The sequence below is a fragment of the Vigna unguiculata genome, chromosome 1 (genome assembly GCF_037176805.1).
Source record: "Vigna unguiculata cultivar grain cowpea cultivar isolate G323 ecotype 2 chromosome 1, ASM3717680v1, whole genome shotgun sequence".
NCBI classification, from domain to species: domain Eukaryota; kingdom Viridiplantae; phylum Streptophyta; class Magnoliopsida; order Fabales; family Fabaceae; genus Vigna; species Vigna unguiculata.
Window position 1 is genome coordinate 2,644,579 of NC_140792.1, and position 14,562 is coordinate 2,659,140.

General features: G+C 36.0%; 1 pseudogene; it reads left to right on the forward strand.

Annotated features, from left to right (window-relative positions):
* The first annotated feature begins 6,331 nt into the window (after positions 1-6,331).
* LOC146888593 (uncharacterized) lies at positions 6,332-13,466 on the forward strand (annotated as a pseudogene).
* The last annotated feature ends 1,096 nt before the right edge of the window (positions 13,467-14,562 follow it).

Genomic DNA, 14,562 nt, shown 5'->3' on the forward strand with positions numbered 1-14,562 from the left:
CACATTTAAGTGGAGATAGTAGGTTGTAGATGCATATTATTAAAGCTATCAAAGCAGGCTTTCCAGTTTCAGTCCGGCCCGACTTATCATAAGTTGACCACTTAGTGAGCTAATCCAATTTGACTCATTTATCAGTGAAATGAAAAAGATTCGAGTCTCGTCCAACCCTTAACAAGTTGGTGGATTAAGCAGATTGATTCACTTAATTAAAAAAAAAAATTCTTCAATCTAACATTTTTTATTATTTGTAACCAAAATCCAAAAAGTTCAAACATATTTTAGAAATGTACTTTTTCTCATTTTAGACAATAAATAAATCATTCATCCCAAAAATGAACTATAATTCTAAATAAAATCTAAATAATCTTAAACCCTTGATTATACCTTAGGAAAAGAAAATGACTTGGTAGTTTTTTTTTTTTTCATCAACCCGGCTTACCACAAGTTCAACTAGGATGAGCCAATTTTTTAATGGGTTGGGTCCATTTTTTACCCGTACTGAAATTTGTAAATGTTTTTGAATCTAACTTAATTTAAATTTGTGGTGGACTAAGTTGAGTCACGAGTTGTAACACATTTTGACAGCTCTACGAGAGGACGGTGGGATTAGTGAGTATGAAATCAACCTTTGCATTCTTGCAATGAATGTAAAGAGGCATCCCTTTTGGATTTAGTGGCAAGACAATATGGGGCAGTCTGAAACGAAAAGTTTGAGGCTTCCCATAGTGAAATTTTGGTCTGTGAAGATAGTGCATTTGGAGAGGAAGGTAGGTGAAGAAAGTAGAAGCCATTTTGTTATGCAAACTACAATTACTCCTGCACGACTATGTAAAAGAAGAGAATGAAGGAGGGTTAATTCCAAGATTACTTGTGAGCTAATTCAAAGATTACAAGAAGTACGTGAAGATGACTGTGTAATTCGATTTCTTTGAGGCTTGAATGATGAATATTGTAACACCCCATTTAATTTATAATCATGATTAAAGGAAGTGTCACACAAGATAATACAGAAACACAGTCCTGGAGTTTAAACACTACTCCATATAATGACCAAGGAACACGACTATGCTTCAACTAAACCAGATACAATGTTCATCAGTAATCAAAATAGGAAATTAAAAGACAGACTAGAACATGGGCCATAGCTCCAAAAAAGAAAGTCCAAAGTAGTAGAATCCAGCCTAGATGGCTAAGCAGCGGAATCATCTCTTCCTTGTTGACTTCGAGTACCTCTCACATCTGCTTCCACCAATAAATTGATGATCATCGCAAAAGTAAAAGAACAACATACAAAGCAATCAAATAAACAAAGGGTAAGCTAGAGTAGAAACAGTTTATCAAGTAATCACATGCTATTACACAATCTAAATAGTATTTATCAACCAATCATGTTATGACTTCTCAAGCAATACACTAGACTCAGACTCGACTCATCCGGATTACATATAATCTGGTCGGATTCGGCGGATGCTTACCCTACTCACCCCCGAGCTGCTCACCCCCGAACTAAGTGTTACAAGTTGTCAACACCCAATTTCGTCCGGGCAAATAATGTTGTTTTAAAAATAAAAAATATATAAAAAAATAAATAAAAAATATAAATAAAATAAATAAAATAACAATAATAATAATAAAATAAAAACAAAATAATATATATATATATATACATATATATATATATATAACATATATATATATATATACATATATATATATATGTATATATATATATATATACATATATATATATATATATATATATATATACATATATATGTATATATATATATATATATATGTATATATATATATATTCAAAAATAAGTGTTACATAAAAAAAGATAAAAAATAATAAATTGTTAAAAATATAATAATAAATAAAAGTTAAATAATAAAAGTTTTTTAATTTATGTTTTTAAACGTTAACTAAAATAATCTTTTTGTTTTCATATATATATATATATATAATTAAAAAATATATTTTCGTTTTTTATTAATTAATAAATTCAGAAATTAACAATTAAAAATAAAAATTAAAAATAAAAATTGTGGATTGGAGGGAACAATTTTTTTCTTCTATCCCAACTTCTTCTAAGTGCTGCCCACCGCATCTCCTAATGAAGTTAACACAAGAACCAGGGGGTTACCACACACACACACGTTAATTTCATCATAAAAATATTCTTTGCATTTTTTTTTGGCACCATGGCTATGCAACTTTTTTATTGAAATCATTGAATTCAGAATTGCAATAAAAGAGAACCAATCGGTAAACCAACAATTTTTGGAATCAAAAGCAGAATTGCAAAAGAGGTACGCATTTACTATCTTCAAACCTTTTGAATGTTGTATGATGTTCTGAGTTGAGGCTTTTGATTGTTGATCATATGGCGATAAAAACAATTGAAACAATTTCATATCACAAAAATACTTCTCTGTTTTTTTTACGATGCAAATCAATTAAATAATGAAATAGAAAGAAGTAGAAAGGAGTGGATTTGTCACTGGAAAATAAAATTCAGCGGTGAACATTGTCATTCTGGGAAGTGTAATGTTGGTGTCGGCTTTAGTAAGTGTTGGTTCGCGGTGGTCACCGGCATTGCTGTGGTGGTCGCGGCAAGAGAGATAGTGAGCCACGGTTGAACCAGTGTTGGATTCTGGGGTGATGCGATGTGAGAAGGTGTTGAAGTTGGTAATGTCATTGATGGCATTAGGGGTTGCCGCCGTTGTTGGCCGTTTGCCGTTCGACGCCGGTGGTGGTCCGCTTGTGGGTCTCAAACAGGGACGGTCATGGTGTTTGGGTGGTGGCCGCGGGAGGTAGGAGACGAAGTAAGAGTTGCGTTTTTTATATATGGCTTTAGGGTTTGTTTAAGTTTTTACTTCATGCACCACCATAGTTCATTCACGCACCCCCTCTTCTTTTATTAAAGTTAGCATATTTAAGTTTTTACTTCTTGCATCACCATAGTTCATTCACGCACCCCCTCTTCTTTTATTAAAGTTAGCAGGTTTAAGTTTTTATTTCATGCACCACTATAATTCATTCACACACCACCTCTGTTTTAATTAAGGTTAGCATATTTAAGTTGTTTCTTCACGCACCTCCAGATTTCAATTTATGCATCCTTGCTTTTAATATTGGATTTTGTTTATTTATTTGCTTCATGCACTCCCCAATGTAATAACCTCACACCCCTTTCATTAAGTTTTAGTTTACTTTACGTACATGCGTTTTCACTCAGCACACACCCATTTCCTTTATTTTCTTCTTAGATATAATGTGTTTACTTTACTTTATGCACCCCACGTTTTACTTTAATGCACCCCGCGTTTTTCTTTATGTATCACGTTTTCGCGTTTTTTAAGTAAATTTCACATTTCAATCACTTTATTTTCAAAAAATAATAAAAATATTTTAAATTGAAATAAAAATTAAAATAATTTTCAAAAATAAGAATAAATAAAAATTTAAAATTATTTTCTTTATTCTTTGTTTTGGTGTCTAATCGGCCGCTCGTGTCATACGACACATTCTTTTAAAATGCAAAAATATTAAAAATTGTTTTTAGTGTCTAATTGACCGTTCGCGTCACATGACACTTCTTTTAAAAATATAAAAATATAAAAATTATTTTGGTGTTTAATCGGCCGCTCGCGTCGTACGTCACTTTCTTTTAAAATGCAAAAATATTAAAAATTGTTTTTAGTGTCTAATTGACCGTTCGCGTCACATGACACTTCCTTTAAAAATATAAAAATATAAAAATTATTTTGGTGTCTAATCGGCCGCTCGCGTCGTACGACACTTTCTTTTAAAATGCAAAAATATTAAAAATTGTTTTTAGTGTCTAATTGACCATTCGCGTTACATGACACTCTCTTTCTTATCAATAAATAAGTTATAAAGAGGTGTTTGATGTCTAATTGACCGCTCGCATCGCACGACATTTCTTTTCAAATATGTCAAAAGACAACTTTCAAAAATTAAATCATTTAATCAAACAATTTTATATAGAACTACGTAGTCCTGATTTCTCATTTTTAATGAGAATACGTAGGACCAAGGTTAATCCTTGTCGGGTCCTTTTCACTCAAAAATATATTTATGTTCTTACTTTTGGGAAAAATAAATATTTAAAATAAACACATCTCTTTTGCAAATTTAATTAAAGGTACTGCCTTTGGGCGGGCGCGGTAGGGTGCTAATACCTTCCCTACGCGTAATCGACTCCCGGACCCTAAATTTAGTTTTCGCGGACTTTATGTTATTTTTATGGTTTTTCATAGTTTTCCAGAATAAACTATGGTGGCGACTTCAAATGTCTATTTTCCAAATGAATTTATTTTAGTTCGTCGTCCCGTCGCGATTTAGGTTGCGACAGATGGCGACTTCACTAGGAACGTAGAGAGTCAGGCCTATTTAATCGAATATGCGAAAGTGATGTGTTTAATTTAAATGTTTGTTTTTCCCTTTCTCAATTTATGTATATATTCCTTTTGGTGTATGACATATTTGTGGATATTGAACCTTAGGGTAGAAAATATGTTTTTGTATGGATATCTTTTGCAGGTGGGGGTTTAGGTTTGCATTTTTTTCTCTCCCTCACACACTCACCTTATATTTTGTACATGACATGAGCGCGACCCTATACCCGGGTTTGAGTAGCTTAGAATTAGAAGGGGATTGTGTAGCAGTGCCACAGTGGATGTACTTCCCAAGTGGTCATTGTGAGAACTCTAGCTAGAGTCTGTTTGCTTCATTTGATACTCTTACATCGTGTTGTTTACCAACCATTGTGAGAAATTTCGTGAAGTGGACCATAACTCTAGTGACCTTTAATCCTTAGGACATAGGAGACTATCCTGGTGAGCACATATACATATCTTAATCCTATTCCAGACAGTAGAGATCACATATCATACACTGTGGGGAGTACCCAAATGTACCTCTTATAGGAACCAAATATTGTGTTAATTATAATCCGATATTAGCACAAAAATAATTTGGATATCCTATACGGGGTGCACTAAATCCAGAATCTTTAGTTGCAGTGTGGAATTGCTATGAAGAAGGGACTTCTAATGATTTACTCCGGCGAATTAGAAGTGCTTGGGGCAGTGTGGTGCGTGCAGAAAAAGACTCTAGGCCATGGGTAGTAAATGAGAAGACGTCTTATGAGCAATGGGTAATGGATAGGGTTAAAGTGGTGAAGCTACCGTTCAAACCAGTTGCCTTCATGCCAGAACAACAAGATATGGAGAGTGAGGAAGTCCAAACCCTTAAGGAAGAAATAGAAAAGATGAAGCAGAAAAATGTTAAGCTTGTTAATGATCTTCAGAAAGCTCACCATGAATATATAGATCTCAAACATGACAATGAAGCCAGGATCAGAACTTGTGATGTATTAATAAAGAAGCAGAGAGAGGAAAGAAACCATCACTTTAGAGTACAACAAGATCTCGAGGCAGCTAACAAAGAGCTAGCTTTGAGAGGCAAAGAGAAGAAAGCAGTGGTATTGTCTGAACGTGAGAAAATTGCATTATGTGAAGAATTGGCGAGAGACAAAAGGGAGGCATTAAACAAGCTGCGAAATGCACAGGTTAGGATTAAGGAGATGGAGCAACAGACAGAAAAAATGACAACAACTTATGAGGCAAAGCTAGAAGAAAAGCGTTGGTATAAAGCAGAGTTAGAAAATGACATACAGTACAGGAACAAAGAGTTTGAGAGACAGATGAAGGATACAGTATCGGCTTATGAAGCAAAAGTGGCTGAGGAGAGTTGGTACCGGGCAGAGTCGGAGGAGGAAAATAAGAGATTGATAATTGAATGTGCTGAGTTAAAAAGAACTGTAGAGTATTGGAGATGATATTTTTCAAAGTTAGCAGCTATAGCTAACGAAGCAATTGAAGATGTACCCAGGATGTTAACTGATGCTGAGATTGCAATGCCTATATTCAATCCACCAAAAGCAATTGAAGATTTCCTTGGTTATTGCAGATAGCTAGTAAGGGAAATGAAGAATATAATGGCTAGAGCTCGAAGTTGATGTTTATGCTTTCTTTCTTTCTCGTATTGTTATGAATTTTTGAACATTGTGGATTTTCTGATGAATCGACTACTTTATTCCACATTAATTTCCATTATTACACGCAATGTTATTCGCACAACTTTATAGTTTCTAGCTAGAATGTTTGCATTTGCATTTTGTCTTTTCTTTTCCTTTTTCGCACTTCTCATTTTATTTGAAATTAAACAGAAGAGTGACAGTAAGTGAATACGGCAAAGTTTCCGAGACACCCTTATAGAACTCGGGCAAATTCCAAAACAATGGAGGATTGGGAAAATGCACACGAGGAAGTGAAGGAAGAAATTAGCCAAGTGAAGGGTGAAATCAGCCCAATAAAGGATCAAATGGGTCAGATCTTGGAGGCATTGAGAACTATGAAGAGTTCAGGAGAAAGTTCAGTAGTTGACGTTGGTACTTCCTACCCTCCAGGATTTCATCCTCATGTATCAAGTGGACCTCCGGTTTACCCACCACATCATCTAGTGAGTCAAGGGACATCATCTCAAGCTTTTCCACCTTATGGCTTACCCCCGGGTTACACACCTCCAATGGCAGAGTATGTAGAGCAAGTTAAGATTCCGTTCTCTGGTGGTAATACAAGCATACCTGTTTCATTACCTAATGAGCAGTTCCAAGTGTCAACTGGGATTGTTGATTTTAGGAACCAGGTACGCCCAGGAGAAAGTGTGGTTGGAATCACAACCTACACAAATCCTAATGTATCGATTCCACCACATGTTTCGACTGTAGGTGTGGGTTTACAAGAAAAGACACTAGCTCAAGTGATTTCATCGACTGAGAATAACAAGGGAAAGTTAGAGATATTGGAGGAAAGACTACGGGCTATTGAAGGGAATAAAAGTTATGGATTCGGTGATGCTGTAGGCTTATCTTTGGTCCCTGACGTGGTGATACCCCATAAGTTCAAAGTGCCTGAGTTCGAGAAATATAGGGGGACTACGTGTCCAAAAAGCCATATAACAATGTACTATCGAAAGATGGCTGGTCATACTCATGATGAGAAATTGTTTATCCACTTTTTCCAAGATAGCCTAGCTGGGGCAATGTTGAATTGGTACATGCATCTTGAGCCAACTCATATTCATTCTTGGGTGGATCTAGTTGATGCTTTCATAAAGCAATATAAATTTAATATGGATACAACACCATACAAAATACAATTGCAAAATATGACAATGAAGAAATATGAAACTTTCAAAGAGTATGCACAGCGTTGGAGAGAGATAGCTGCCCAGGTTGAACCACCACTATATGATAAGGAGATAGTTACGATGTTTGTGAATACATTACAACTGCCATTTTATGAGCATATGATTGGGAATTGGAATATATCTTCTAATTTTGGGGACATCATCATTATTGGTGAAAGGATTGAGATTGGGATAAAAGATGGTAAAATTGCATATGGCCCGCCCACGGCTGCAAATACCAAAAAACCAGGTTTCAATCAAAGTAAGAAAAAAGAAGTTAAAGTTCATGCCACATCCGCATGGGATAACCGTACACCTGTTAATTACCAAATACAGCCTGTTTCAAACAATCAGTTGCAACCTCAGAAAGCGACCGCTAGTGATAGTGAGAACCCAGGTCAAAGTACTAATACAAGAAGGGAAATGAAGTTTATTCATTTTACTCCTATTCCTATGACATACACAGAGTTGTTACCGATGCTTCTTCGTAAATCTTTTGTTGCAATTTGCCCAATGAAGCCACAACAACCTCCTTTTTCCAAGAGTTATGATCCAAATGCTACATGTGACTACCATGGAGGGGTAAAGGGGCATTCGACAGAAAGGTGTTTTCCTCTCAAATATAAGGTACAATCTTTGATTGATGCGGGGTGGTTGACATTCAAAGAAGATAAACCTAGTATTGAAAATAACCCTTTGTCGGGGCATGAGAAGACTTCAACAAATGCTATTAAGGTCAGGGAGAAAAGGTTGGTAAGAAAAGTGAGTGAAATTCGGAGCTCTATGAAATTCATTCTTGAAGCACTATTAGAGAAGGGGCTAGTAAAAGGTGAATATGATCTGAGTAATGCATGTGCATTCCATCTGGGTGCCAAACATTCTATTAATAATTGTATGGAGTTCAAGCTAGAGTTGCAAAATCTAGTTGATAAACATTTCCTGCAAGTTTTTCATGGAAAGAAGGATGGGGAGGTAATGGCCCAAACTGATGAACAATCCAATTTAACCACGCCAGAACCTTTAGTGATTCATTTCACTAGACCTGCACCTTCTTTCATGGAACAAGGAAGGCAATCCATAGTGATAAAAACGCCCTCCTCTTTTCCTTATGAAAGTGATAGAGTTGTTCCATGGAAGTATGGAGTACATGAATTAGGTGAGGGACAACAAGTTGAAAACACTTATGTGCATGAAGGTCCAATTGTTGAAAATATATCAGGTCTTGGTGGGATAACAAGGAGTGGCCGTTTCTTTACTCCACCAGATCTAAGGAAGGAAGCATGCCATAAAAGTAAAGTAAATGATGAAATTGAAAAAGCAAAAGAGATATTAAGAGAAAAGACGATACAAGATGAAGAAGAATGCAAAAAAGATAAACAAAAAGAAATATCAGATGAAGAGGTCGTTGAATTTTTGAAATTCATACAACAAAGCAAATACAAGGTGGTAGAGCAGTTGAATCGTATGCCAGCTTTCGCTTTTGGAATTGCTCATGCATTCGACAGCTCACCGAAAGTTGCTAATGAAAATACTGAGTGGGGTTCATGTTGAACAAAATATTTCGTTGGATAAATTTGAAGGGATTGTTAATAATATTACCATTAATGATTTCCTTACTTTTTCGGATGATGAGATACCAGTTGAAGGAAGAGGACACAATAAAGCTCTTCATGTATCTGTTAAATGTCTCGACCATGTCATAGCTCGTGTGTTGATTGATAATGGTTCTTCCCTAAATGTGATGCCTAAGGTGACGCTGGAGAAGTTATCACGTGATAAATTCCCTATGAAGCCAAGTACTATGATTGTGAGAGCTTTTGATGGTAGCAAAAGAAAGGTGATGGGAGAAATAGAGTTGCCAGTTCAAGTTGGTCCATGTGTATTTCAAATAACTTTTCAAGTAATAGATATCTTACCGGCATACAGTTGTTTACTTGGTAGACCTTGGATTCATTCTGCAGGGGTGGTGCCTTCCACTTTGCATCAAAAGTTGAAGTGTGTAATGGGGGATAAGATGGTAACAGTTTCAGGAGAGGAAGATTTTCTGGTGAGTGGTCCTTCATCTGCTCGATATATTGAAACAATAGAGGAGGCTCTTGAGACGGCTTTTCAAGCTTTAGAAATTGTGGGGAATACATATGTTGAACCATTTCAGATAAAGCCATATTTGTCATGTGCCTCTCTGATGATGGCAAGGGTTATGTTGAGAGAAGGTTATGAATATGGGAAAGGCCTAGGCAAAGTTGGACAGGGACCAATATTTCCACTGAAAATTGTTGAGAACAAGAACAGATACGGCCTGGGGTACAGGCCTACTAAGGAGGACAAAAGAAGATTAATGGAGGAAAAGAAAGAACAAAGCTTAGCTTGCTTGCAGGGTCGTGAGCCGAGGGTAGGAACGATCTCCATCTGTGACTTAAAGAAGAGCTTTCGTAGTGCTGGATGGATCAATGCTAGTCAAGTTGCAGTTATTGAAGATGAATCTGGGGAAGGAAGTTCCAGTTTGGTGCAGCCTTGTTCTCCCAACATGCATATCGATAATTGGAAGACCGTGAATTTACCCGTGGTGTTTAAGTTCAATCAAATGTAATGCTTGTTATTTTTATTTTGTTTTTCCCCAAAACATTCTAGGATGTCTTTACAGAATGGTTCTATTTTTCGTTTTCAGTTAATGTGATGTTCAGTTATGTTTTCTTTCACTACATACTTTATTTTTCTATTTATTTTCTTTTATAAATCCAAATAATGCAGATATGACAATGAATGTTTTGAAAATAATGATGTCAATATTCCTAATTTTGAGCACCTTATCGATAATATGGATGATGATCATGAAGACGATTGGGAACCTTCTTCTGAGTTGTTAAGGTTAGTGAAACAAGAAGACCGAGAAATAAAACCCTATCAAGAGATCATTGAAATATTTAATCTAAGGGATGAAAATGAGAGAAAAGAGGTTAAAATTGGTAACAACATGAGTAAGGAGGTACGAGGAAAATTATGTGATTTGTTGAAAGAGTTCAGAGATGTGTTTGCTTGGTCATACCAGGATATGCCTGGGTTGGATACTGATATAGTGCAACATCAACTTCCACTTAAAGAAGAATGTCCCCTAGTTAAACAAAAGTTAAGACGAATGAAACCTGAAATGTCACTAAAGATTAAAGAAGAAGTGAAGAAGCAATTTGATGCAGGGTTTTTGGCTGTAGCAAAATATCCTCAATGGGTGGCTAACATTGTCCCTGTGCCGAAAAAAGATGGTAAAGTCCGAATGTGTGTTGATTATAGGGATTTGAATCGAGCTAGCCCTAAGGATAATTTCCCATTGCCACATATTGACATCTTGGTGGATAACACTGCTAGATTTTCATTGTTCTCTTTCATGGATGGATTCTCCGGGTATAATCAGATTAGGATGGCACCGGAAGATATGGAGAAAACAACATTTATAACGCTTTGGGGAACATTTTGTTACAAAGTAATGCCATTTGGACTTAAAAATGCTGGGGCAACTTATCAAAGAGCGATGGTGACTCTTTTTCATGATATGATGCATAGAGAAATCGAGGTTTATGTGGATGATATGATTGCTAAATCTGAATCAGAAAATGATCACATCGTTAATTTGAGAAAATTGTTTGAGAGGTTAAGAAAGTTTAAACTCAGATTGAATCTGACTAAATGTACCTTTGGTGTAAAGTCAGGAAAGTTATTGGGTTTTATTGTCAGTGAAAAAGGTATTGAGGTTGACCTAGATAAGGTACGAGCAATAATGGAGATGTCAGCTCCTAATACTGAAAAAGAAGTGTGAGGGTTTTTAGGCAGACTGAACTACATTGCTAGATTCATCTCCCAATTAACCTCCACCTGTGAGCCAATATTTAGATTGTTGCGTAAGAATCAAGTTGTGGAATGGAATGAAGATTGCCAGGCAGCCTTCGATAGAATCAAACAGTATTTGCAGGATCCTCCCGTACTGCGTCCGCCGATATCAGGGAGGCCCCTCATTTTATATTTAACTGTGTTGGATGAATCGATGGGTTGTGTTTTAGGGCAACATGATGAGACAGGGAAGAAAGAGCATGTCATTTATTATTTGAGTAAAATATTTTCAGGTTGTGAACAAAGATATTCTATGTTGGAACGAACTTGTTGTGCATTAACATGGGCAGCACATCGTTTACGTCAATATATGTTGAGTCACACTACTTGGTTGATATCTAAGATGGACCCAATTAAGTATATTTTTGAAAAGCCTGCTCTCACTGGTAGATTGGCTCGATGGAAAATGTTGTTATCAGAATATGATATAGTCTATGTGACTCAAAAAGCCGTCAAGGGAAGCGCATTAGCAGAATATCTGGCTCAACAACCTATTGAAGATTATCAGTCTATGGAACCTGAATTCCTAGATGAGGACATTCTTGCCCTATTTGGTGAAAAGGAGGGTAACCATCATGAGAAGGCTTGGATATTACTGTTTGATGGAGCATCCAATGCACTTGGACATGGAATAGGGGCAGTGCTCATCTTGCCAGAGAATCATTACATTCCGATGACAGCAAGATTGTGCTTTAATTGTACCAACAATGTTGCAGAATATGAAGCATGCGCCATGGGTATTTTGGCAGCTATTGAGTCGAAGGTGAAGGTGTTGGAGGTGTATGGTGACTCAGCATTGGTGGTTCATCAGTTAAAAGGGGAATGGGAGACTAGAGACCAAAAGTTAATCCTTTATCAATCATATATTAGAGGATTGATGAAACATTTCGATTCCATTGAGTTCTATCACATTCCACGAGAGGATAACCAATTAGTTGATGCTTTGGCCACCTTATCGTCAATGTTTGAAATTAGTCAAGATGAGGAAATGCCAATGATCAAGATGAGGAGTTATGAACAACCAACATATTTTTATTTAGTGGAAGAAGAATCAGATGGTAAACCTTGGTATTTTGATATAAAGCGCTACCTCAAAAGCCGAGAATATCCTGAAACAGCTTCTGAGAATGATTAGAACCTTGAGAAGGTTAGCTTCAAGTTTTATTCTAAATGGGGATGTCCTTTATAAAAGAAATCATGACATGGTACTCCTCAGATGCGTTGATGCAAGAGAAACAGGGTTGATATTAAAAGAAATTCATGAAGGAGCTTTTGGTACACATATGAATGGGCACTCTATGGCTAAAAAGATTTTGAGGGCATGTTATTTTTGGTTGACTATGGAGAATGATTGTTACATGCATGCGAAAAATGTCAAACCTATGCAAATAATATTAATATAGCTCCTACAACCTTAAATGTTCTATCTGCACCATGGCCATTTGCGATGTGGGGAATAGATGTTATTGGAGCCATAGAACCGAAGGCGTCAAATGGACATCGTTTCATTCTGGTTGCAATTGACTATTTTACCAAATGGGTGGAAGCAGCTTCTTACGCCAATGTGACTAGAAAGGTGGTAGTAAAGTTTATAAAAAAGGAGTTGATATGTCGATATGGGTTGCCTAATAAAATTATCACTGATAATGCAACTAATCTGAATAATCAAATGATGAAAGAGCTTTGTGAAGAATTCAAAATTCAACATCACAATTCGTCTCCTTATCGCTCGAAAATGAATGGGGCCGTTGAAGCTGCTAATAAGAATATAAAGAAGATTTTGCAGAAAATGGTGATTACATATAAAGATTGACATGAAATGCTTCCCTTTGCCCTACACGGATATCGTACATCGGTACGGACCTCAACTGGTGCAACACCTTTCTCTTTGGTATATGGGATGGAAGCGGTCCTTCCTTTTGAAGTAGAAATCCCATCTCTGAGGGTGTTAATGGAAACTTAGTTAGAAGAAGCAGAATGGGTACAAGCTAGATTTGACCAACTTAACTTAATTGAAGAAAAAAGGTTAACAACAGCTTGTCATGGACAATTGTATCAGAGAAGGATGAAAAGGGCATTTGATAAAAAGGTTCGTCCAAGAGAGTTTCATGAAGGTGATCTAGTCTTGAAAAAGATTTTGCCTATACAAAAAGACCACAGAGGGAAATGGACTCCAAATTATGAAGGCCCATACGTAGTGAAGAAGACATTTTCAAGTGGTGCGCTAGTTCTCACAAAAATGGATGGGGAAGAGTTATCTCTACCTGTCAACTCAGATGCAGTAAAGAAGATCTATGCGTAATGATCTGATAATGATTGGGAAATATTGACATTGTTCTTATGGTTCATTGTATTATGCTTTATTGTAGTCAAGACTGGATTGTCATTTCTTTGTAATTTTGTTTTACGTTCTTTTGTAAGTGTCTTTTGTCATCACACTGAGCTTTTTGAAATAAAATACCATGGGTTTAAATCACGAAGTACAAGTCATTCAGTATAGCCCAAAAGGGTTCTTGAAGGGTGTCATGGAAGTGAGCAAAATAAATAGAGAAGATCACAAGTCAAAATTGTTTGACTATGCAGTTGCAAATACAATGCATCACTAGAAGAGGTGAAAGAAAGTGAAGAGAGAGTTAATCAGAGTGAGGAGATATGGTTCGTCTATGTTTTGTGGCATTGAGGGTAGCGGATCAAATACTTCCTATTTTGAAGTATTTTTACACTCATGTTGTTTGAATCCCCCAATTCATAAAGATTTCCCTAAGATAAAGGATTTGCCAAAAAAGAATATAAATAGTATGCTGGGGCACATTTTTGATAGCCCTGTTTGACTAAAAAGGCTGTTCTGAGTTAAAAAAAAGTGTGAAAAGAAAGAGAGAGAGAGAGAGAGAGAGAGAGAAGAAAAAGAGAGTTATACACGCAAACAAAAATAAACAGTGATATGTATCTAATGCCATTTGTTTTTGTCACTGAGTTAACTCTTTGAAGAGGATAGGGCAGTCAAGATTTAAAATGATGTGTGACCATCTTTTTCTCATAAAAAAATGATTTAAAAATATGTTTCCATTGTACCCTTTTTGAGCCAAAAAATAATAATTTATTTCCCAAAATACCTTGAATAAGGATCATCAACATGTCAAGAATTGCAAGGCTATTAAAGGGACTCAATAAAGTGAAAAAAGTATTTCAATGGAAAAAGCCAAAAGTTGAAAATTCAAAGAAAATCATAAAGTAATGGCGAAAAAAGAACTTGAGAAGGAAAAGTTAAGAATGATGAGAACTTTAAAAGTTCAAAGACCCTAGGTGATAGCCGAAGCGATAATCTTGCAAAACGATCTTTGTTACAAAATGTAAAAGCCACTAATATTTTATTTGGACCTTTAATATCTATTTCTTTC